Raw genomic sequence first — 26,185 nt, forward strand, 5'->3', positions numbered from 1 at the left:
GAGTCTATCTTTTGTTCTTCAGGTACTAGTTAAACACCTATTGCGACCCACAGTCCCTACCTTCTAGGGCCCATATAGTCTAGTAGTCCTGCCCCCTCCCCTGCATCCTTCGTTTCGATTCCCAGCACACCCCTCTCCTCTCCCAGACCCCTGCCCCTTTCTCCCAGCTTCTTTGCAGTGGTCCTCCACCATCTCCCATGCCCTAGGAGCAGGGACCTTGGCTTCCCTTGCTCCTAGCTGACAACCTCTCCAGCCCAGCCCACCCCCTGGAAACCCCTCACCCCAGAAAGCAGTCAGGCCCTTCTAGAAGGGGTCTGGAAGAGCTCCTAGGACCCAGACCTCCTGGGTGCACAGACCAGCACCCAGCCTGCCATCCACCAGGCCCCCATCCCCTGAGCACATGGAGGTCATTGCACCCACAGCAGGAGCCCAGGGAGCGCCCTGGGAGCCCATGCCAGTCCTGCCATACCCTCTTTTGGGGGTGGAGCACCTGAGTCCCAGAGGGCCTTGCTCGGAGGCCCTGTGTCTTTGTGCAGGGTCACAGCCCCTCTGAGCTTGCCTGTGGTGTCTCCACATTCCCCTAGAAAACCTTCCTTTCCCAGAGTCTGAGAGACACTTCTCCTCCCCAATCCTGGACCAGCACTGCTGTCCCCAGATCAATCCGTCTCTCCTTCCCTCCCTCCACCAGATCCTGCTTTCAGCAAGAAAGGATCTGAGGGGCTAACTCCTACTCAAGCCATAATGATGAATAATGGCTTAATGTGGGTGTTTACAGGGGACAGCAATGCTGCTTGAATGGCAGAATTTCAGGCACTGACAAGTGAGTGGAGGTGAGGGGCTCAATTCCCACCTCTCCCTCCCCAAGCCTAGCGGAGCTCAGCTCGACAATTCAATTCTGCCAAGCTTCCACTCTGCCAGCTTTGGGCTGGATACCATGCTCACAGTTTAGTGAGGTAGGAGACAAGACCCCCAATAACAACCCAAATGCGAGATATGTGATCAGGGCTACAGGGTGTGATCTGAGTCCTGCAAGGCTCAGGGAAGGGAGGGGGCACAGATGTCCGGAGGGACGAGGTGGGGGGGAAGGAGTCAGGGCTGCTTCTTGAAGGAGGGGGCATCTGAGCCAGTGGGAAGAAAGGCATGTGCACTCCAGCAGAGGGGTGTGCAAGCAGGCTGGGCGCGGTCTGGCTAGTGTGGGGGGTTAGGCTGGAAACATGAGGTGTGTGACTGGGCAGAGGATCCGAGAGGGACTGATCTGGCCGCAGCCACGTTCTCCAGTGGATGAAGTAGCTGGACTCTGGGGCAGAAGAAACGCAGATCACTTCCTGTGACCCAGCACCGTCGTGGGCCATTCACATGCCTTTAACTCACTAATTCATGAGTTGTGAGTCATTACTGTGAACGTTGGTCTTATACCCATTTTTCAGATGCTTGACTCCAGGTACTCTTTCCCACTATTGGCTCCAGAATTTCTTTATGGAAGGGGTTTCGGGGTTGGGAGTCATCTGCTGGAAGGTGGGGGTGATGGTAAGGGGGTTAAAACCGCATTTCAGCATAAGGAGAAGGAGAAGATATCAACAGTCCCTAGGGAAGAATGGAGGCCAGGAGTCCTGATCACGCTGCCCTGCTTTCCCTCTTGCCCTCTCTGAACTACTTTGAGACCAGGAGGACCTGCGACCTTGCTGTGAACAGCCCCAGCGCCCTCAGCCTGCCCCACCTTATCCACTCTATGTGGCCCAGCCATGAAGGCAGAGCCAAGGGATGCTGGCAGACCCTCCCTGACCCTGGTGGCTGGGCTCTGCAATCCCAGGGCTGAGCTGCTGCCACTGGGGATCCGACTTTGATTCCCCACATTATGGGCCTGGGCTGGTCGTAATGAGTCTGGAGTTATGGGTGAGGAGGAGGCGCTGCTCAAAGCCTTCATTTCCTGGAGCTTATGACATCCCTGCAGGAGCTGCAGGAACTGTTCCCCTGACTCCATCAGGCAGTTCCAGGGCCCATCACAGCCCTGCAGGGTCTCAGAGGGGAGGGGCTGGTGGAAGGGAGAGTGTGAGGGGAGGCTGGGCTGCCTCTGGGAAGGGCTGTGAGGGGTGCAAGAGGTAAGAACAAGGGGAGACCCCCCAGTGTTTGCAAGTACCCTTTGTTGCTCTCCTTCCTTCCCTTTATTTCTTTCTTTATAACACCTTTTATGAGCAGGGCACACACTAAGAATCATTCATTCATTCATTCATTAAACATTAGCATTTACTACGGGGAGACAGAAATACATTTCATTCATTCATTCAACATACTTTAAAAAGCATTTCTCTGTGTTAAGACAGCAAGATGCAATCAGCTGCTCAGCTGTATACAGGAGAGAGATGCCTTTCTTCTGCTGTTCGTTCACTCTTTTTACAAATATTTACCAAGATTTCCCTGATGCCAGCCCCTTGCTGGGCATGGGGGACCAAGCAATAAGCAAAGTCTTGTCCCTCATGGAGCTGACCTTCTGGTAATAAAGGAATGAAGTCTACAATATAATTTCAGGGAGTAGGTGCTAAGAAGGAATATAAAGTAGGAAAGAGGGAGGAAGAGAATGATGGAAGGGCTGGGTTGGGAATGTTATGACAGAGTATCAGGGAGCACCTCTCAGAGGAGGTGACATTTGGCTGATCTGGAAGGATGAGAAGGAGCCAGGCACAGAACGGTTCCATGCAGAGGGAACAGCATGTACAAAGGCCCAGAGGCTGAGAGGGTACGGGTGGGAGAGGGTACAGGCCATATCAGGCAGACTGGAGGAGGGAAAGCAGTTTCCATTTTATTCTGAGTTTGCAGAGAAGCGCTTGGCGGAATTTAATACAATGAAAGCCACAGGAGATGGAGATGATATATGGCCGCAAGGGAATTCATGATACGAGTTCTTACCTTCAGAGGGCCAAGCACAGTGGGTTACGGAGTAAGGATGGCATCATACAGAAGGTGGCACTTGAAGTAAAAGCGCAGGAAGGATTTGGCCATGTTGATGTGGGGGTGTTGGGGTGAAGAAAGAGCTCTCTGTGGAAGGGCTGCCTGAGGCAAAGGCCTGAGGTCTGATTCCGCTTTAGAAAGTAAAGTCCAAGAGTGTTGTCCCAAGTTGTATGGGCTACTTGGTGATGGGACGGGGCTTCAAACCCAGAACTTGGACTTCCCCTCGGTACAGAGCACCTTGGACAGAATGGGGAAAGTTGCTCCTCGGAGTGAATGCATTCCAGGGGCAGGAGGCATGCTGGGCAAGAAAAGGTGGCTGCATCTCAGCGCCCACCCCTTCCCCCTCTGCACATCCTGTACTATCATTTGAGGGGTGGGGCCCTCACAGCCCCCATCTCCCCCACCTCTTTCCACCTTGGGCCTGCATACACTAGGTCCTCCCTGGAGTATGTTGGCCAGGTTTCCTGGCCGCCTGCCAACTCCTCACGGCCTTGCACAGCTCCACCAGGGCCCCCGCAGATACTTCGGCTTCCTCTCTCCCTCCTCCTGCCTCCTTTCCTGCTCCAATTGCTTTTCCTGAGTGGGTATCAACTATAGGACCCTGTCCTGGCACTCAGAGTCCTTCAGGGGAAACAGTGGAGAGCCCTGGGGCTACATTCACCTCGGCTGGGCCTCCCCAGGAGATCTTGGGCATGTTGGTGGCCTTCTCTAGTCGCAGGTGTCGGCCTACTGCCCTGTTGTTTAATCCCAAACAGGATTAAAAGCCTAGCCCCAGCCTGGCTCAATAAATGTTGACTTTGCCCTATTCACCCTTCAGTCTCACCTCCCATAACCCATGGGCCCTTGGGTCCATGTATGTGCATGTGGTTCTCATGTGTGTGCAGGTGTGTGTCTGCAGTTACAGATGTCAGCATTTATGTGTGTATTGGGTGCACATTCATTCATTCCACAGATATTGGTGAGTTTTCACTCTGTGCTATTCTAGGCACAATGAAAAGAAACAGAGTCCTTGCTCTTGCAAGTCTAGTGGGGGACAGACAGTAAACAAACAAATAACATGTGAGATGATGGTAACTGCTTCAGAGAAAAACAAAGCAGGGTAAGGGGCACAGGCAGTGCTGGGTGGGGGTTTCCTCACTCTCTCTTAATCATCTCTTATAATGATAATGTGTACAAGGTGGTCAGGAAAGGCCTCACAGTTAAGATGACATTTCAAAAGAGATTCAAAATGAGGAAAGGAGGGAGCTGGCACATAACTGAGAGAAAAGCATTCCAGGCTGAGGGAACAGCAAGTGCAAAGGCCCTGAGGTCAGTCCATATTTGAGATTCAGGAGGAACAGCAAGGAGGAGGGGTCTCAGGTTTTTACTGTGAGTGAGAGGGACCCCCACCCTCACCTCAGGAGGGTTTGAGCACAGAAATAACACGTTCTGATTTATGTTTTAAAAGATCATTCTGGCTGGCTGTTGAGTTCAAAATAGAGGGCAGGTGGGCTGGGAGGCAACTAGAGGGCTATTTCAATATGCAGGTGAGATGGGAAGGTGGCATGGGTTCAGGGGGAGTAGTGAGGGTGCTGGAGAGTGAAGCTGCACCACAGGATATGTAAATGGCTCATGACCACGCCCGCAGCTTAAGCAGTGGGAATGATGGGGTTTCCTCTCACTGTGCTGAAGACAACTGTGGACACAGCAGATTTGGGGAGATCAGGGACTCATCTGGGTGTGTCACCATCAAGCTCTGGATGTGTTACATTCAAACACCTATTAGACATCCAGTGCAGATGTCAGGCAGGCAAATGCACCCGCAGGCAGGGGCTCAGGGGCGGAGTCTTGGTTGCAGATATAAATTTCAGTATTTATATTATTATGGTCTTCAGAGCCGAGACTGGATGAGTGCCTGAAGGAGGAGGCGTAGATGGAACTGAACTCAACTCCCTCAGACCTTTCTGGAAGAGGTCCAGCCCCTCAACATACAGAGACTATGGAGTTGAGGAGGACACAACAAAGGAGACTGGCAAGGGCAGGTGGGTGGGCAAGGAGGAGGAGGCAGCTGTGTGGAGTGTCCTCTTAGGTGGGTGACTGGCCACCTTTGCCTGTGACAGTTCTGCTTTACATCTGTTGTCCTGGCACAACAATTAATAGTGTCCCATCCCCTTTTACTCCCAGTTTAGATGATGAATTACATGGTTGTTGCACTGCTAGGTCCTGTCAGAGGTGGACTTTGACCACTGGCTTTAGCAACATAGGTCATTAGTGGCCCTGATGAAAGCTTTTCAGTGAAGTGGTGGGTGTGCAAGCTTGAATGCAGTAGGTGCAAGAGACATGGGGAAGAGTAGGTGCAGACACATGTATGGGTGGGTGACAGCCCCTTTAGGGATTTTTGAAGTGTTTTGCCTGCTTCCCCAGTTCCCACCACTAAGCCCACGGTCGACTGGGTTTTACGGTGTGTAAAACAGAGTGATGGGAAATATAAAAGATTGGCTGACTGCTAACAGCCAGTTCGTTCCCCCATCCTTCATTCTTGTTTCAATTTTAATATTCACCCTCCCTCATGTGCTCAGCCCCTCCCTTGTGAACAGTAATTAGTCTAAACCAGTAAAAGCCATTCCACTCTCACCATCAGTGACTGGCTTAGAAAGTATCATGTGACACAATTCTGGCCAGTGAGAGACAAAGGGATAGCTTCCCGAGAGCCTCTAGGAACTTTTTTTTACTTTGTAAAAAGAGATGCCTCCAGGAGAAACTTTCTGAGTTTTGCATGTGTGAAGAGGTGAAGGCTGGAGGTGCAGCAGCCATTTTGGGACAATGAAGGGAGCCACTCCAAGAGGCCAAAGGGACCTACTAAGAAAAAATGGAACGATCTGTGTCTTTGGTGATGTTGTTGAACCACTGACTTTACCCACTCTGAGCCTGGAAGACCCCATTCTAGTCCCCACTTCCTCCAAGCTCTCACTCTCTCTCCTCTGAACTCCCTCAGACCTATCTGGATGAGTCTTCCTCTGGGGTTTGGTGTCAGCTGTGACAGCAAGTTTCTGGAGACCAGAGACTGTGCCTGTTCCTTCTTCCATCCCTCCTTCCTCCTTCCCCCAGACGCCGGTGAGAGCCAAGCGCAGAACAGGGGCCTGGAAGGGACTCAGAAGGGTCTTGCCTCAGACAGATTTTGGGAGCTGCTTGGGCAACGTGTTTCCCTCTCAGCGAGGAGCTGCCAGGCTTGCTGATTTACTGTGGCCATGTCTATACCCTGGGCATCACCACCACTGCCCATACTGTGTCCTTCCAGCGTCTGTGCTGGGTGGCATGTCCTTTCTTGATTTCTCAATGCCCTGGTACCACTGCTGCCAAGGCTGTGTGACTGCCAGCTCAGTGGCTCCAGGCCCGCTTTCGTCATCTGGCTGTCTCCCTGGGGACAGAGGAAGGGCTTCTTAGCTTACCCAGCCCATATTTGTTTCCCAGCCTCTCTCTGTGCCAAACCCAAGAAGAGAGGCTGGGCACAGTGACCCTCAGGCAGGACAAAGCAAAAGACTTCCTGGTGCAGCCTGGGGCTCCTCACCCCTGCCTCTTCCCCAAAGTTCCTGATCCTTTTCCTATCAGGAAGCCCCTATCTCTGGGGGCAGATCTTAACATTCAGGGGACCTAAGACCATGGGGTCCAAAGTCAGACCAGCGTCTGAGTTCCAGTTGCATTATTGTATGTGTAACCTTGGTAATTTGCTCCATTTCTCTGGGCCTCAGTCTTCTCATCTGAAAAATGGGGATGATAGTGCTTATCTCCTAGGGCTAATGTGATGAATAAATGAGGTGATGCATGTGAAGGGATCCAGTGTTTGGCAATAAATGACAGCCAGTGTAATGATAATAACTATTGTTGTAATTATTATTTATGGTCAATTGCCAAATACTACTGGACCCCTATTATGTACAAAACATCCTGACTAGGTGAAAAGGGCTCACAGGTATTTGTCTACTCATTCACTTATGCACACATGTATTTATTTAACATCTGCAGTGAGGCCCACGAGTGATTGGCTTAGAAAGTATCATGTGACACAATTCTGGCCAGTGAGATACAAAGGGATAGCTGCCCGAGAGCCTCTAGGAACTTTTTTTTTACTTTTTAAAAAGAGATGCCTCCAGGAGAAACTTTCTGAGTTTTGCATGTGTGAAGAGGTGAAGGCTGGAAGTACTTCATCCAAGAGGAGTGAAAATTTGTACAAGGGGAGGGTGGATCCTCCTGCTCCTGGGCAAGACTGGGGCCTGGGGAAAAGCAATGCAGGAAGAGGCAGCTTGCCCATTTGTTCATTCACTCCCTCCAGCCTGCACACTGGCATGGCATGTACACGCCCGCTCTCCCTGCTCACCTGGCTCTCAGGTCTGCCAGTGGGAGCTGTGCCTGGCAGCCTGGCAGCTGTCTGCCCTGTCCCAGTCCCAAGGGCACTGTGCCCGCTGGATCCTGAACCCAGAGCTCTCTGTGGTTGGCTGCTGCCTTCTCCCTGGGGGAAAATTATTTCTACTAGTTCAGTGTTCTCCCTCCAGGCCAGAATGGATCCCAGTGTAATGCAGGAGCTGTTGAGGTGTGGGGAGGGGTGCTCAGCAGAGCTACCTTGTCTCTGCTCACCTCTCATTGCTCCCCACATGCTCCGGGTGGAAGGCACAAACAAGACAGCAGGCCAATTACAGCCTCAGCATGCTCAACATACATGAGCTCATGTGTACCTGAGCATGTGTGTTTGTATCGCTAATGACGCATGCAGGGGCAGCACATGTGAGCACTGTATCCCTGCACCTAGAACAACTCCCTGCATGTAGAAGGTGCTCAGTAAAGCATGGAGCAGGTGAATGGAAGACAGCCTGCTCTGTGAGGGCTGAGCCCTAGGCTGGGATGGGGTTACATCTTTGAATGCATTTGTGTGTGGGGTCAGGATATGCCAAAGCTTCTGGTCATGGTAGCTGGACCATTACCAGGGAAGCCAAGATCAGCGGGTCAGGGGAGAGGGGATGAGCAGAGCTGGGGCCATACACACACCATAGATGCAGTCAGCCCATCTGCAAAGGCTGGTCCCTGGGTTTTTATCTTGCCCCCAAGTCTGCGCTGAGAGTGTTGCCAGATGCACCTACATGAAGCCCAGCTCAGTCTGGAAGTTTCTCCTGTTCAAAACCTTCTCTGGCTCCTTTCACCTTCAAGATGGGGTCCAGACTCAGGCCCGGCACTCATTAGTTACCGTTCAGAGTAATAAAGGATTGTTCACGGTCAGTGGCTCTGCACACAATCCCTTGAGGTGAGTACTGTTATTTCCATCATTTTTCAGATGAGGACACCTGGACACAACGAGGTTATGTGACTTGCTCAAGGCCACACAAACGGTATGTTGTGGAGCCAGCGTCTGACCCCTGGGCTGCCGGCTCCAAAGCCTGGACCATCAGCCACTACACACGTGGCCGCACAAAGCCCTGCAGGGCCTGGACCTGCCTGCTCTAAATTACTGTCACTGCGTCTTTTCATGTACCCGTCTCCCTGGCAGATGGGACTACCCACTGTTTTTGCTACCTTGCCTCTGGGCCTTTGCTCCCACGGTCCCTTCCACCAGGAACGCCCTTCTCTGCCAACCCTGACCCACTCCTGAGGCCCAGCCCAACTGCCCTCTCCTCCATGCAGTCTGTCTGCCTCCTCCCCAAACCTGTGGGCTCCTGCACCTGAGCACTGGCTCAGAACCAGGTTCTCCCTTGTCTTCGTCTCGACACCCTACCCGTGGGCTGGCTGTGGGCACCTCTGTTACTGCTCTCTGTCCTCCAGCTCATGCCTCTGTGCCACACTCAGAGTGGACACTACTGGATGCGGGAGTGAACAGGTGGGTGGGCAGAAGGACAGGTGATCAGGCTGGCTGGCTTCTGCCACACCTCCTTCCCTGGATGGCCCCTCTATGGCATTGTTCCTTCTGCTTGTTCCATCTTTGCATCATCACACATTTACTGAGCACCTACTATATGCTGGGCCAAGGATGTATCAGGGGGAAAGTCAAAGTCCCTGCCCTACGGCCTTCCATTCTGTGTGTGTGCGTGTGCATGTATAAGGGGGAGATACTCATTAATCCAACAAATCTCAAAGTAACTGTACAATTACCAACTGGGACAAGTTCTACCAAGAGGAAGTACAGGGGACCCCCACATTTCAGAGGGGACACACCCTCCTTGGGGTGGATACAGCCAGTTCCCTGACAAAGGGGTTTTTGAGCTGGAACTAAAGGATGAGAGAGACATGCTCAGGCACAGGGAACAGAACGTGCAAAGCCACACTCAAGGGCCTGCAAGTTCCGGGCCCAGAGCACAGCCTGAGGGGGAGGCAGCTTCTGAAGGAGCTGAAGGAGTTTAGACTGTGGCTCAAGAGCAGTGGGAAGGCATTAAAGGGTCTTTAGCTGAGAAGACGTGATCAAATGTGTGTTTTTAAGGAGGTCACTGTGCTTGCTACTTGAAGTACAAACTGTGAACATGCAGGCCTGGAAGCAGGGGACCGGGGAGGGGGCGGTGGCAGCGTCTGGGCAAAGGACTAGGGAGGCTGTTGTGGGATGGAGAAATAGTCAGGAATATTTGAAATATTCAGGAAGCAAAATGGACCAGACTTGATGATGGACCGATGTAGGGAATAAGGGAAGGAGCGACATCAGGAATGATGTTTTTGTTTGGGGTGACATTTATTGACCTGCTACTGAGAGCCAGCACTGTGCTAGCACTTTACGTGCATCACCTTGCTTATTCCTCACGAGACCCCCTTCAGGTCCATTCTCATCGCCCCTGCACAATCTCATTTCATTCCGATAAGAATGCGGGGGCGATGAGACATAGTGGGGTTTGCTTGAGCTTTGTTCCTTTAGGGAACATCCTCGGAGGATCTAAGGAATAGAGAAGGGAGGAAGGAAGGCAGCTTGCACGTCCTGAGCTGATTCCGAGTCAGTGGGAAGAGTGACAGATAACCGTTACAGAGCTTTTACCATGTGCCAGGCAAAGTGCCATCCAATCGGCCAGTAATAAGAGGTGACACTTAGTTCCATGAGAGCACTTCGTATCAATGATCTGATTGAATTCTCACAACAGCTCTCTCTAAAATTTCTATTGAAGAAGGGACAGTGGCTCAGACAGGTTGAGGGACTTGCCCAAGGTCACACAGCTAGCTAGTGGTAGATCTGGAACTCAAACAGGCTGTGGCAGGGGGAGAAGAATGAGTATGGGCAAGGAGGTGCTCCATGGCTGTCGGGGAAGGAAGGGCAGGCTTGTGTTTGGCTCTGAGCACAAACTGTGTCCCTCCCCACAACACCTCATGACACTGCCTATCCGTGGCCCGAGTCTCTACTCAATGCCTGACCTCCTATGGCAAGTTATGAACGCACACGTGTATGCATACTTGCACTTACACACACACACACACACACACACACACACACCTTGACTGCTGTTGCTCACCTACCCAGGGTGGCCTGCCCAGAACCCTCTATCCCAGGTGCCCCCAGCCTTCACCTGTCTTCCCGCCTGCCCCCACCCTGCCTGCCTGTTGGTGCTGCAGGCATAGTCCGCTGTACATCATGTTGACAGTAGAAATTACATCCCGAGCTGCTGTTTTACACTGCGCCCTGTCAGAACTCACCGCAGCCCAGTGATCAGGACAAATTGAATACCATCTTGGCCGTGTCAATATTTATTCCATTTTACAAACGCGGCCGGATGGGGGACAGTCCTGGCTGTGGTGCCAGCCAAGCAGAGCCCTGGGAGGCCCCTCTCCCTGTCATGCCAGAGCCGCCCAGCCCATCCTTTCCCCACTACCCTCCCTCCTCTGTCTTGACATTTTTGTAATCTGTGAAAATGGTGACATTCAACATTCATACCAAAAAATGCCCAAATCATAAATGTGGAGCTTAACAAATAATTACAAAATGAACCCCATGGGTCCACCCTTTGATCAAAATACAGAAAATCACCTCCTCTTCAGCAACCCCTGCTGTGTCCCTTCTCAGAGCTTTCATGATAACCACTTCCTGGCTTTTCTTTCTAGTTTGCCACTTCCTTAGGCATTCCAAGAGCCTTGGCTTTGCTTCTTTTTGACCTTGATGCAGATGGAATCACACTGGTCTGCATCTGGCTTCTTTTTCTCAGCATTGTGTTTTTGAGATTCATCTTTGTTCTCGTGTGTGGTCTTTTTCACTGCTCTATAGTATTCCATGCATACATATACCACAATCTATATATCCATTCTTTCCATTCTCCTTTTCCCTCTTCCCCCTTTTCTCCTGCCATTCCTTCCAGTCGGTCTCTTCCTTCCCTTCCATCTTCTTCCCAGTTCCACCTCCTTGGGTGTCTGTCTCCCACTGTTCTGTCTGCTGCATCTGCTTACATCAACGCACATACACTGATCCCAGCTCCTCTATCCTACCGGGAGCCTGGATGCCGCCTCCAGGTCTCCCCTCCCCAACCCATTTCCTGGAACTGTGGCTCCAGGCAGGGGCCCCAAGACCCAGGTCTGTGAAGCTTATCTGTTACAGAGGATCCCTGGGGAGCAGAGATTGTGGGTGCCACAGCAGAGCCTTTTGCCCCCACACATCTGACTGCCACCCTAGTAACCCGGGGGGGAAAGCTTCACCTCTCACTCCTAGCTAAACAGTAAAACACTGTCCTCTAGCTTGGGGTGAGAACTGTGGTGGCCTCGAGTGGCCCGGCAGCCTCTGTAGGATGCACAGAAGAGTGGGGAGGTGGAGAGAACCTGGGCTGGACAAGCCCCACCCTCGGCTCTGCTCACTCAGTCTCATGCAGCAGCCATCCTGTGCCTGGCAGTGGGTCTCACCCAGGCCACAGCAGAGGAGACCAGCAGGCTGGTGGGGGGTCCAGTAGGATGGGAGCCCTCCAAAGAGTCATTAGAGAGTTGGCTTTGATACCCCAGGAGCACCTGGGACACATTTCATCTCAGTCTCCCTTAGTCATTTCTCTCTCTCAGAGCTGCATTGATGATGACATATTCAGGGTAGTTAATTTTTATTGCCACCTGAGCAGATGACATTAAGGAATCTGTCCCTTTGCAGTACAGGAGAAAGCTCTCTAGATTGGAAGGCAAGTGAACTAGGTTGGAGCTTGGCTTTGATCTTGCCATGCTGGGTGACCTTGGGCAAGTCCCCGCCCTCTCTGGGCTTCTGACCAGTAAAGAGTCAAACTGGTTCCCAGGACTCCTCAGAGGACCAAGGTCCTGCTGACAGTACACAAGGGGTACTTGTTCAAAATGCATATCCCCTGCTTCCCAAAGAGTCTGATTCAGTAACGATGATAATAATAACAAGAGGCAACATTTATAGGTGCTTCCCATGTGCTGGGATTTGTGCATCTGATGAGCTAAAAATAAGAATTTAAGCTTCTTGACCACTGTAACAGGCACTTTACATGAGTTACCTTGTAAAATCCCATTCACTGACTGTTTTCTTCTTCTTCTACTTTTACAGATGAAGAAACTGGGGCACAGAGAGGTGAAGTATCTTGCTCTAGGTTACAGCCAGGCTATGGGGAACCCAGGACTTGAACTAGGAAAGTCTGGCTCCAGAGCCTGTCCTGGGTCGGGGGTAGCTCCTGAGCAGATTCTGATGCTGACCTGGGAGTCTCCGGACGATGTGGTCAGGAAGTTGTGTAACGGAGCTCACGCACTGTGTGCGCACTAGGAGTGATATGTTGTCATAGTGATTCATCAAGATGTGTGTGAGGGGGCTCCACCCACACACAACCAGTGTGAGCTCTTATTGTTATTATTTTAGGAAATCCGTGTGCCATCCTTCTGAGATGTCTCTCCAGTTAGTGATGAAAAACAGAGGCACCAAGAGGTGCTGCTCAAGACCACGGGGCTAGGGGCCAACGCCAAAGCCGTGGCTGCCCCCTAGCATACTGCCTCTGTTACCCCACCCTCCCCTGCACGTGGTCATAGATGATGACTTGTGCCTCCAGCTCTCTGGGCCTCCATTCTTTCCATCTGTAAATCAGAGGCCTTAGATGAGGGTGCTGGGATCCGGGCATCCCAGCTTCTGCCCCTAACCCCATGTGTTCTTGGAGAAGTTTCTTCCTTCTCTGGGCCTCAGTCTCTCCATCTGGAAAAGAAGACTCCATGATCCCGTCCCAACACTACACACAAAGGCTGCCTTAAAACAAGCCTCCAGGTGATGGAAGGCATTAGGTCTGACTCCCCAGAAACAGGCTCTGGGGTACAGACTTGCCTGCAGTAGGTTTTGGGGGGTTCCTGGGGAACACTGTGGAAGGGCTGAAGGAGGCAGGCCACACAGAGGAAGTGGAATGTGAGGTTCTTTCAGCAGAGGCCCCTGCTGTACCCATGGGGCCCTTAGCGCTGGGATGCTCCCAGTTGAGGTGAAGGGCCCGGCCTTTGAATCCAAGCACCTACCAGACACTGGACCTGGGTTGCCCACCCCTCAGGGGCCGTGACATTGAGTGAGAGAGCTCTCAAGGGGCCCTGTGGAGGGCTGTCTCAGCCAGTGTCACAGCTGTCCCGGGCAGTACACTTCACTACATAAAATCTGCTGAAAAATCGGGGCCTGACCTTGGCTCTGGAGATGACAGCAGACAAGACGTGGCCCCAGCCCTGGGCTTAGCCAGCCAGGCCCCGGCCCCACGCGGAGCCCTGGGCCCCAGGTCTGCGGCCCACTGAGATCACAGCGGGATCAGCGCCCTAGATCTTGCTTAAAGCCTGGCCGCCACTGCCTGCCTCGCCGCTCATCTCTTGCGGCTCCCCGAGGTCCCAGCGATTATGCCACTGAAAATTCCGCTTTCATCTTGTCAACCTCGCAGTAAATTACAGGCCCGGGGAGGCGTGGGCCTCCTCCTTAAACAAGATTCAATTCCACTTAGCTGCTCCCCTTCCTGCCCCACACATGGGTTCCTCCCTCCTGCCACCAGAGGCTCAGGATTTATGGCCTCTCCTTGCAGGCAGCTGGTAACCATGGCAAGCTCCTTAGGGAGGCTTCGGGCTGGAGCTTCGTCAGTGCCAGACTCCAGGGCAGCCTCCTCCTCTTAGGATGGGAGAGAGCAGAGGCCACGGCGGCAGAAGGGGTTTTCGGAGGCCAAGGCAGAGAGACAACAGCAACCCCAGGAACACAACCATGTTGGCACTGTCACATCTAATCTGCACACTAGCCATGTGCAGACACTCTCGTTGCCCCCATTTTATAGATGGGCAAACCGGGGCCAAGGAATGTGAGGTCAACTGCCAAGGTCACACACTAAGGAAGCAGTTGACTCCAGGGCTGGGCGCTTAAGCACTATGGCCACCGCTTCTCTCCTCAGCTGCTGCTCTCATTGCATTTTAGTGTCACTAAGAGGTTTTCAGGCCCTCTACGGCCTTGGCCCACCCATTTGACGTTTGAGTTCCCTCTTAGATCTCAGCCCCTCTGTGCACTTCTCCAGTGACAGGGAGATCATTGTCTTTCTGGAGGAGCCATTATCTCTCTAAAGATTAGACACAGTTTCCAGATAGCTGATAAAGCACCGTCACCTCCCAGGAGCATTGGTTTGGCATTTAAGACCCTCCACGATCCGGCTGCCGTCTCCCTTCTGCAAACTTATTGCTGGTGGCTCACCAACACCGCAGGTTGCCTAGGGGGCTCCTTCCTGCTTAGTGCTCAGTCTGCCCCTCAGTCTTATCCTGCATTGTTTCCCACCCCCTACAATCACTGCCCCCTTCATTCCTATCCCAGGATACCAGAGCCAGAAATCCACTGCTTTCCTCATTTTCCTGATGAGGAGAGGTTCAAAGAGGGGACAGATCCCTCTAGTGCACAGGGGGAGCTGATAATGGGCCCAAATCTTCTGCCAATTAAAATAATAAATAGCAATAAAACCGTTAACTTCCATCAAGTGCTTGATACCACTGTTCTAAGCATCTCACGTGTGTAATTCACTTAATTGTTTAACAACCCTATGAGGTCCTGTTTCTATTACCATGTCGTGGAACAGATGAGGCACAGAGAGGTCAGGAGACTTGCCCAGTGTCACACAGGCAGTCTGATGTCAGAGCCATGCTCCTAACCAGCTCTATGCTGCCTCTCTCCAGGCCATGTGGCAGATTTGTGGATGGGTGAGTAGAACAGAAGGTACTAAGAGGATACAACATACCAGGAAGAAGTAAGGGTGACTGATCTGCCAGGGAAACTGCCTGTTCCTTTGGGCCTGGGGCCTGAGGTTAGCCCTTCACGCATCCCAAGCCTGCCAACTGGGGCCTCTTCCTATTTCCTCTGCAGCTTCCTGTCTATGTCCCCAGGTACTTCCAGCCTTGTCACTTCTTCCTACTGGACTGCAACCCTAGACCACTGCAGGCAGGGCAGGATCTGCATCTCCATAACCCAGAGCCTAACCCAGAGACCAGCACACACTAGGTGCTCTGTAAAGGCTTGCTTTTATCTAAGAGAGTCAAGTAGGGCTTCCTGTAGGAGGTGACATTTGAAGTGCTCCTTCAAAGTTAAGTATGGGTTTCACCATACAGAACAAAGGGGTGAGGGTATGCGAGGTAGAGGGAACTGCTTCAGCAAGGTCTTGGAGGAAGGAATATTTAGAGTGCAGGGGTGAGATGGGAGGGAAGGGGAAAAAGGTAGAAAACTAAAGGGGCTGGGTCCTCACTTGGAGGTGGGAACATTCATTATAACCTAGTTGTACCCAGAATACAAGGGGAAAGGGAACAGGAGAGAATATTCCTCATGGGTCCTATATCCAGGTTGGGACTGTCGGGCTGCCGGCTGCAAACCAGTTTGGCCAAATCGCTCCCCAAGCTATGAGCAGGGCCTCATCTGGGGTGACAGATAGGCAGGGAGGCAGATCCCAGGGCTGAGGGAGATTTTACTTTATTCTGTCTCCTGACAAGCGATGGAGCTGGCAGATAGGGCATCTTCTTCCCTAATCTACCGTCTCAGGCTGGAACAAGAAAGCAAGCTGAGCCTGGAATCTTGTTCAAACCTTAATCCTCTCCTTCCTGAGTTTAAAGCTATAGAGTCTAGTCATAAGTCCCCAGCCCTTTCTCCAGGGGACAATGTAAGTGTTGAAGAAAACGGAGCTCATGTACAGGATTATATGATAGGGGCTGCCCTGCCGGTGATGAGACCCTCCCTCCGCATTCATCTTTATGCAGCAGGCAGGAGCCAAGGTGAGGGGGAGTGGACTTGGGCTGGGCTCCCAACTGTGCTGCTACCAGCTGGGTGGCCTCGGGCAAGTCACTTCACCTCTCTGAGCCTCAGTGTTCTCTGTAAAATGGGGAATATAAATCCTCCCAGGTTTGTTATGAGGCTCAAGTAGATAATGAATATAAAATCAGTCCTATGGAAAGAGTCAAGTGCTGTAATCAAGTGAGGTTTGATTATTATCATCCACAAGCCAGAGTGGATCAGAGTGGTGAGGGTGAAAGGTAAGAACAGCAGCCACTGTTGGTAGAGCTTTGCCACCTGCCATTAACACCCCTGGCTGGGGCCATTATAAGCGTCCATTCACAGAATCCGTACCCCAGCACCCCTGAGGTAGGCACTATTATTATCCCCATTTTATAACTGAAGGCACACATCTATGTCTGTCCTCTTTCTTGCCACTTGCAACAAAGAAAACATCTCTCTTGTCTGAGGACAGTCCCCTGCTCTGGGTTCTGAAGCCCACTCACACCTTCCTGTTGTTGGGAAACCTTACTCTCCAGATTCTCCCATATCTTTACCCCTCTCTGAAGGCGCTCCCGGCATCACCTGTGCTCAACTAGTCTGTCTTACAACAACAATAAAAAGAAACACACGCCTCCCAAACTCCCAACCTCTTTCCTTAACAGCAAAACTCCTCTGAAGCCTGGTTGTACTCACTGTGGCCTTTACTCACCCTCCACCATCTCCTCAACCCGCTGCTGGGATGCTTTCCGGCTTTCAGCCCCAGCACCGCATCAGGATGCCCACAGAAGTCACCAGCAACTCCACTTGCTAAAACCAATGGGCATTCTCCACCACTCACTTTACGCAACCTCTCAGGACATGTGAACATAAAACCAGATAACTGGGTTCCTCCCTACCTCTCTAATAATGCCTTCTGTGTCTCCTTTGCAGGTTTATCTTCCTCTATCCCACCTTCAAACTCCTCAGTCTTTTCCTGGGCAACCTCAGCCATGCCAACGGCCCCAGTTACCGTCAGTACCATCACGACTCCCAGCTGGCCTCAACCTCCCTTCTGAAATACAGAGAGAAAAAGATAACTGTTCTCTCAACACCTCCAGTCAGATGTCTCTGAGAAACCTCAAACCCAACATGCCAAAGGCTAAACATTACGTTCTTCTTCCTCAATACTGGCCCTTTTCAGAGAATGGCACCCCTATCTGTGAAGTGGTCCAAGCCACTTGTGAACTCGTACTTGATAACTCTCATCCCCGCACTCCCGAGAGACAATCTATTATTAAGTCTGGTTCGCTTTACATCCTAAATAATTCTTTTCTTAAGTTTTCCATTTGCATCATGTCATGTTTATCACCACTCTAATTCAAACCAGAGATTCAGGAAGACTCTGTTCTGGTTTGACACTGGATGGTGATGGAGCAAATGAGGGAGGAGAGGTTAGGGGAGGAAACGAGTTCTTTTTTAGGTTATGTTATGTTTAGGACATTCATGAGACGTGCAAGTGGAGATGTGTGGCAGGCAGTTGGATGGACTAGTCTGGAACTTCAAGGAGAGGGGATATAAATCTGCAATCCATCAGCATGTAGGTGATATTTAATGCTGAGGAAATGAGTGAGATCACCTGGGGAGAGACAGGGAGCAGGCTCAGAAGGGAGCCCTGGGGCACCCCCACGTCAGAGATGAGAGAGAGGAGGAGAAGGAAGCAGGAGGACTGAGAAGAACCTGCCAGAGAGGTTGGAGGCCATCAAGACACTGTGGTGTCAGGGAAACCAAAAGCAGAACCTAGAGGTCAGCGTGCTGAAAGCTACTGAGCAGCAAGGTCACCTGAGGACAGAGAAGCAACTTCACCCAACAGTGTAGAAGTTGTCATTGGCCTTGGTAAGAGTGCTGGCGTCTGTCCTCCCTGCTGGGATGGAAGCCCCATGAGGCAAGGGGTGATATTTGCTTGCTCATGTTGGTACCTCTAGTGCGTAGCTCATTAGCATTGTTTTCCGGCAGGTCTGATTATCTCTGTGTGTTTGCCATTGTATTGGGAATTTTTTTTCTTAAAGAAGAATTTCAAGCCCAGGATGAACGTATTTTCTTCTAGAAAGGATCTGCATTTGGCTGTGGGTCTACCTACCATCCTGGGGTTGCCTTAAACAAAATGCAAGGCTTGAAGTTCCCTGGAATACCGAAGTAGTGTGGGTGAGGCTGCCAGTCCATGATTCAACGTTGGGTTCCCTTTGGTCCACCCTTACCCCAGGGATGAAGCTCTCTGGAGTCCCAGATAATCTACTTGATTGCCTACCAAAGGCCCTGGACTTTGTTTTCAATTCTCTTTATGCTGTGAGATCCTCAAAAGACAAATTCAAAATTTCTGAGGTCAGCAAACACCCTCAGGACGAAAGCAGACTCTATGCTCTCAAACTTCTCTCGGTTTCTGTTTCCCTTCAGTTTTGACCTAATAATTCCTGGAAATTCTTTACAAAGAGTTTGCTTGTCAGCTCTTTGATGCTTTAATAAGATGCCTTTTCTATTTTATCCAGCCTTCTTAGCTCTTTTCAGCTGAAGGGTTGGTCCCAAAAACCTAGCCTCCTCTTTCTAAACACAGAAATTGCTAATCCCTAGGGCTTATCACTGGGTATGGCACATTGTAATGGCTCCGTGAATATTTGATGAAATGTGTTGATTGAATGAAGTGCACCCAGGTCTCCAACATCCCTGCTCTTCCCAATGCATTGGACATCACACTCCCAAGCCAAGATACTAATAGAGTAATAGAGCACTGTGGTCTGAGCTCAGTGAGCTGTGCAGAGAGGCAGGGCTGTGAGCTCAGAGGAGGGAAAGATCTCTGCAGGATAGGGAGGGACAATGACAGGGGGTAGAGGATAGGACCAGGGTGAGCCCAAAGATGGAATCTGATGGCCAGTGAGCCACTGGATTGGGGAAAGAGGACTCACGGGAAATGACACTGTTGCATGAAGGCCTGCAGTGAAGGCTGGAATGTGTGAGGGATCCAGGAGCTAAGAGTGGGCAGAGAAGCAAGGACCAGCCAGGGAAAAGTCTTGAAGGCCAAGGGAGGTCCCTTAGCAGGTGTGAAGGCAGAAGCAGAGCCCTGGTGGAGGCAGTTTCCTGCAGCTGCCAGGAATGGGGAGAGAAAAACTATCTGTTGAAATGCACACGTGGTAATTGCTAAGAAGAGTATTTCCCCCAATTTAAAAAGCTTGCTGCTCTGCATTTTCCTTGGTCCCAGTTTCAAAGGAATTTTAATTGCAAAGAAAATTTCGTTATCTCCCTCGGGGAGAGGGCTCCATAGTTTCAAACGGTCTTGCCTGATGCTGATTCTTCTCCAAACTGGAGATTTTCATGCTCTGGCTATGCGGAAGCTGCCTGGGGGTTGGGGGAGTGTGGAGAGAGGAGTTGGGGTAAGACAGACTTCTCTGTGCCTTTCTGGGGCTGGAAAGGCTGGGTGTATAAGCAGGTAGCTTCTCTGGTCCTGGTCCTCCAACCTGGTGACAGTCCTAACTCCTTTCTCCTCAATCCCAGTGCGGTTATTTAATTAATTCTGTTAATTAAGCAACTGGTCTCTGGTTTCCATCCTTGCTCCACTGTAGACTATTCTCCACACAGCAGCCCATTTGGAAAATAGATTGGTAGTTTCTTAAAAAGTTAAACAGAAATTTAGCATACTCTCCAGCAATTCCACTTCTAGGTATCTACCTAAGATAAATGAAAACATGTCCACACAAAGATTCGTAAGTAAATGTTCATAGCAGCAAGATTCAAAATAGCCAAAAAAGGGAAAGAATCAAAAAATCTATCAACTGGTAAATGGATAAACAAAGTGTGGTATATCCACACAAAGGAATACTATTAAGCAATAAAAGCAACTGTTGATATGTGTTATAATACGGATGCATCTCAAAAACATTATGCTCAATGAAAGAAGCCAGATGCAGAAAACACATATTGTATGACTTTGTTTATACAAAATGTCTAGGGAAGGCAAATCTATAGAGACAGAAAACAGTGTTTACTTGGGGCTGGCGGTGGAAAGGGGGACTAACTATAGATAGGCGTGAAGGATCTTTTACGGGTGAAAGAAATGTTCTAAAACCAGATAGTAGTGATGGCTACACAACTCTGTAATTTACTAAAAATGACTGAGTTGTACCTGTACAATGAGGGAATTTTATAGTATGTAAATTATACCTCAATAAAACTGTTGGGGGAAAAATGGCTCCTATTTCTCTCAGAATAAAAGCCAGAGTTTCTAAAAGGCCCTACGTGATGTGCTCCATAGCCTCTGTAAACTTATCTCTGCCCACTGTCCCCTTCAGTCACTGCTCCAGCCCATTGGTCTTCAGGGTGTACCCTGAACACAGTGGGTGTGCTCTCATCAGGTGGCTAATAGCCTTTGCACTGGCTGTCCCGTCTGCCTAGAATGTTCTTCCTCTAGATACCTGCAGGGCTACCTCCCTTACCATTTCACTATCTTTGTTTAAATATCATCTTTCCAATGGAAAGTAACCCACCACTCCATCTAAAATTGCAAGCTCTCTCCAACGCTCTGCCAAGCCCCTTTGTCTCCTAATTTTTCATGGCAGTTAGCAACTTTTAAGGTACGATTTACTTATTTATTATGCTTATTGTCTGTCTCTCTCTCTTTACTAGCATATGTGCTTTACTAGGAGAAGAATTCATGTTGATTTGATTCACTGATGTTCCCTAAGGCATAAAGCAGTACCTGGCACAGAAAGGTGCTCAACAAATATTTGTTGAATGGATGAATTAACAAGTGATTCAACAAATGTTTTCTCAAGGCCCTCTCTGTGCCAGGAGCTGAGCATGTACCAGCGAACTGGATGAACCAGTCTCTCAGCCCCAGATGAATTGCATTTTAACAGTAGAGAGATTGTAGACAAGAAAAGGTGTTAAACGGTAATGGAGAGAAACCTTGAGCCCCATCATCAAGAAATCAGGAGTGTGATAAACTTTACAATAAGCTGTTATGGAAGCAAGATGAAGGAAGGTCTTCTTGGAGAGTGACCTGAGGGGTAAGTAGGCCCGGTGGCAGGTAGGGAAAGATTTCAGGCCCATGGAATAGCATGTGAGAAGGCCCCGAGGTCACAGAGAAAGCCAGTCCTGTTTGGAGACATGTAAGGTGTTTGTACAGTTGAAACGTGAGCCATGAGGGGAGCTGGGGAAGAGATGGGGCTGGGTAGGTGGGCTAGTGTTCAAATATGTAACAGCCAGTTCAGCAAGGCACCAACCAATCAGAAAAGATGCTGGCCATAAACTTCTGGGACATTCTGGCTGAATCTCTGCTGCACCCTAAGTTACTAGAGGGGCCCTGGAGTTGAGACGTGTTGCTGATCACTGAAGGGTTTAAACAGGGGCATGGCAGTGATCAGGTTTACCTTCTGGAAGATCACTCCAGATGTCAGGTGTAAAACAGATCTGAGAGGCTGGCATTGATCTGGGGAGGCTGGGCAGGAGGCTTTACACTGGGAGAATGGAGAGTGGAGGGTGACTGGTTAGAAAAGGGAGGTCGTGGATAATAGTAATTGCCATAACCAGCATTTACTGAGCAGATGCCATGTGCCGGGGAAGGCTCTGAGTGCCTGATGGGTACCATCTCTTCATCCACACGAAGCACTAGAATCTGAACCACGTGGAGCCTCCACGACCTAAGCAGTGCCTCCAGGATGAGAAACAGTGTGCAGACAACGTCAGGGTTTCAGGGGTGACTCCCAGCTTGCTGGCTTGTGAGTGACATAGCTATTTGGGGAGATGGGGTGGGGATGGGGGCCGGAGGAAACAAGAGGGGGAGCTGGATGGTGAGGGGAGATGCTAGACCCACAAAAAGCATGAAGTTCTAGGGGCTACCCGAGTGGAGCTGCCAGCTGGAGGCTTGACTATGTGGGGACGGAATCCACAGAAGAAATTAAAGTGACCTGGGCACTATGCCCACAAAGACACCACCTGGCGGTGGCTGAGAGGGCTTGAGATGAGAATGAGGAATGAGAAAAGGCCCAGGTCAGCCCCAAGATTTAAAGGGTGGCAGAAGATAGAACAGGGGGTTAGATCCCTTCAGGGTAAATAAAAATAATATAAAAACATATGTGCTAGAGTATGCACAAAACATTCTTCTAGAAGGAATTATGAGAAATTATGGATAGGTTCACCTCCGGAGAACAGCTGGCGGGTTGGGGGGGCCCTCACTGTACGCATGTTCCCGTATGTGTGGTACGTGCCATATCTACGTCTTGGAAAATGTCAGTCAGGAAGTAAGTGGTGAGCTTTAAAGTCATTTTTGTTTGCTTTTCTCTATATACTTCTTTATATTTTTTAACCTTCATGGTAAGTGTTTTTAAACAAATTAAGGGGCAGGTGGAGGAGGATGGCAAAGGTGACTGAGAAGCAGCCATCAGACAGGTAGGGAGGAAAGCAGGAGAGAGCGGGCGGGCGGTCAGAGGAGGGGAATCTGGAGGTGGGCGTGGCCCTGGGTGTCCGGTGCTAGAAAGAGGCCAAGGGCCCCGAATGCGACAGTGAAGGGATCCGAGGTGAGGAATGGGAGCACGGTGGCATCGTGTGGCACCCGGGGCAGTAACGGGGAGGGGCGCCACCAGGTAGGCGCAGCTGGAGGAGAGACCAAAGGAGAGTGAAGCAGAGCCACAAACTAAACCGGGCTGCAAAGGAGGCATGCGGGGCCCGGAGGGCCTTCTGTGGGAGGGGAGCTGAGGGTGTTCCGCGCTGAGGGGAAGGAGCCTGCCCAGCGGGAGAGGCTGGGGGCAGAAGCAGGGCCCGGGGGTGGCGGCGGGGGTGGGGGGGGCTGGAGCCTGCGCAGAGGGAGGACGGCTGCTCCACAACCGCAGGTGGCCAGGAGGAGGGCAGGGTGAAGCTGGCAGCAGGAGCCAGGCTGCAGCTCCCTGGGGACACCTCTTCTGCCCTTTCCGTTTGGCTGTGGCCTTCTGGGGACAGTGCCAGGCTTGCTTCTTGTGTTGACCGCCAACCCCACCCAGGCTTCCACGCCCCTTCGCTCAACTGCTCGGGCCACTAGACAGGGGCAAGGCCGCCTCCTGGCCCTGCTTCTCCACTGGCTTGCTGAGTGGCCTCCAGCGAGTCCTCCCCACCCCCACCCCAGACCTCAGGTTCTCCTCAAAGGTCGGTCCAGCTCCAGGGTCCTAGGATTCCATGGCTCCACATGCCGGCCAGTCCCTGCCTCTGCTTCCTGAGCCCCTGACACCTGCATAAGGGAGACTCATGAAGGGTGGCAAGATGATATGACTGGATGCCTTTCTTACCCCCAGCAGACACCGGCCACTCGGTGGGCTTTGGGCTCTGGGTCCAATGGCCCAGTTCATTTTACAGATATTCTTGCCCTAAACCCTCATGAGTGGAGGGAGAGACCTCGGCTGAGGCAGGGCACGTGCTGAGGAGAGCCAGGTCCCCGTCCGGACTCTGACCCAACCCAGCCGCGTGGCTGCATGTCTTGGGGCCTCAGCCCTCTCATCTGAAAACTGGACATGATCACTGCTCCCAAGTGGCTCTGCCGCAAGGGTGAAATGAGGTAATGCATGAGATGCTCCTAGGATATAGCAAAAGCACAGGATATGATAACTATTATCATTATTAATAAGCCCCACCCTGATCTATTAAAACTGAAAACGCGTAAAGCCCTTGACCCTAAATCTGTGCTAAGGAAACCCCAGCATGTGTTCCAGGAGATGTGTACACAGATCGTCACCACAGCGCTGCTGTTCAGGAGAGGGAAACCACCCTCCGTGGCTCTTGGTAAGGGAGTGGACAAACAGAAATGGAGTATATTCGTACATGGACTACAGCCGCTTACACGGAATGAACCCAAGCTGTATGTATCAACATGGATAGCTTTCAGAAACGCTGTTGGAGAGGTAAAAGCAAGCTGCAGAGTGATGATACCTCTAGAATGAATCCATTTACATTTAAAAAAATGCAAAACAATGCTACTTATATTCTGTTGCGTAGGTATCATGTGTGCTAATGTATAAAAATAGGATGCCGTGGTACACACCAAGCCCGTGCAGGGGCGACTCCTGAGGAAGTGGGGGGAGACCAGATTAGAGGTGGTAGGAAAGGGGATTTTGGCTTCATCAATAGGGTCCCGATGTCTAAGAGAATGGATTTACAAAATTTCTTATAAAATTAAAACGAACTTTTATAAAGAAATTAACTTTTAAAAATTCCTGCCCTGCCTATTTCACTAAATTGTTTGGAAGATCGAATTATATGTGCATAGAGAATGCGTAATTCATTTTCTAGTTGACAGAGCATTTTTACCCACGTGACCTAACTCCATCCTCTCAACAAGACTTTGAAGGATGGATTATCATTTCTGTTCTATTGAGGAGGAAACGGGGGTGGAGAGAGGTGAGGTGATTTGTCCTGGGTCATGCATGTGGTGAGAGGACAGAGCTGGGACTCAAGCCTGGGGGTCCCTCTTCCTACTGCTCCAGGCTCTGGGGTGGAAATACCTTTTAGACAGTCTCTGGGATACTGCTGTCATTAGGGCCAGCTCGGCCACTTATCACTGGCAGCCCTGAGCAAGTCACTTCCTTGTTCTGCAAAGCAGTGACAGTCTGCAGGTGGCTGTGTGCAAAGTGCACATAGTAAACACTCCATGAGTGTTAGTTCCTGCTCTTTCCCTCTTCCTCCAGCTTTCCCAGCTCTACGCAGGGGCCTGACTCACCCTGAAACCCTGTTCCAGGCACTGTGCCTGATATAAAGTAGGTGCCCAAGGAAGCTTGTGGCTTGGCTTCTTGTGGGGTTAAGTTACCAGTGACAACTAGAAAAGTTGCCACAATCTAACTGGCATGGTAGACCCTACTCACAAGTAAGGGTCCTCCCGATCCCAGCTGATTGCTGTGTTTAGATCACTGGAGACATTTTGAGCTTCACCTTGAGGGCAATGGGGAGCTATTGAAGGTTTAATCAAGAGAGTGACATGGTTAGATGGGTCTCAGGAAGAACACTCTGGGTGGAGTGTGGCTTTGGAAGGGACAAGCCGAGAGGCAGAGAGACCTTGACGAGGCTGTGGTGAACAGCTCAGGTGACAGATGGGTCCCTGCGGTCCTTTCTAATCCTGTGAGACACCTGGAGGACGGGAGGAAGCCAGGAAGGAGTGGGGTGGCTGGACTAGATCTTGGAAGATGCTAGGATTTTAAAGGAGACTGAGATGCACCACGTGATGTATATGAGAATGTGTTTTGTAAAGCAAAAGAAAATCATAGACACCCCCTCAGCTATCCCCATTGTTACAGTCACCAGCTTTCATGGGCATACAGTATCTCTGCCCTTCGGTATGCAGGGGGCATCCACACAGGTCTCAAGTAAATTCCCAGCTCACCTGAATCACTTGGCAGAAACAAGTTTTTATGTCAGCTCACAAACCGACCCGTGTAAGCCCTCTGACAAACACAGCGTATTATTGCAAAAGCAGGTAGCCAGCAAAAGGGAAGGGGCAGCTTTTCTTTTTCTTGTTTGTCACAGACACATCTGGGGACCTATTCCTGGCATTCAGGATAACATCATCTATGCTCCCAAACTTCAGATTCAAGGGAGAAGCCAGAGGGGCAGGTGGGCACACGGACAGCACAAGAGAGGAAGGTGACAGTGTACAATAAAAATAGCAGCTGCTTTTTTATTTTATTTTTTCTAATGCTTCCTATGGGCTGCGCGCATGCACTAATCTTGTATCAATCTCTGACGTGGGTGCTGTTTTTACATATGCCTTTTACAGACGAGGGAATGCAGACCTAGGGAACTGAAGTATCTTACCCAAATTTGCACAGCTGCTAAGTGGCAGAGCGGGGCTTTAGAGCTTGCCTAGCTGTGAGGTCCACTGTGACAGCTTATTCTCATCACCAGACTTGATGAATACCAATACTTTCCTTTTTGTCCCCAAAGACATCGGTCCTGATGATTTTAATGATGTTGCTTCATTTATTCATTAAAAAAATAATTATTGAGTGCCTACTCTATGCCTAGCAATCAGGAAGGGGGATGGCAGGGGAAGGGCCCCAGCAGAGGTCAGGAGACAGAGACGTGTGTGCGTGTGACATGTCT

At 50.7% G+C, this 26,185-nt stretch overlaps 1 protein-coding gene across 5 annotated transcripts in view; it reads right to left on the bottom strand.

Moving 5' to 3' along the window:
* The window catches only part of CDH22 (cadherin 22), a 121,863-nt gene that overhangs the window by 71,904 nt on the left and 23,774 nt on the right, over positions 1 to 26,185 (bottom strand). The window lies entirely within an intron of this gene.

This window comes from Manis pentadactyla, chromosome 5, assembly GCF_030020395.1.
Source record: "Manis pentadactyla isolate mManPen7 chromosome 5, mManPen7.hap1, whole genome shotgun sequence".
Lineage (NCBI taxonomy): Eukaryota > Metazoa > Chordata > Mammalia > Pholidota > Manidae > Manis > Manis pentadactyla.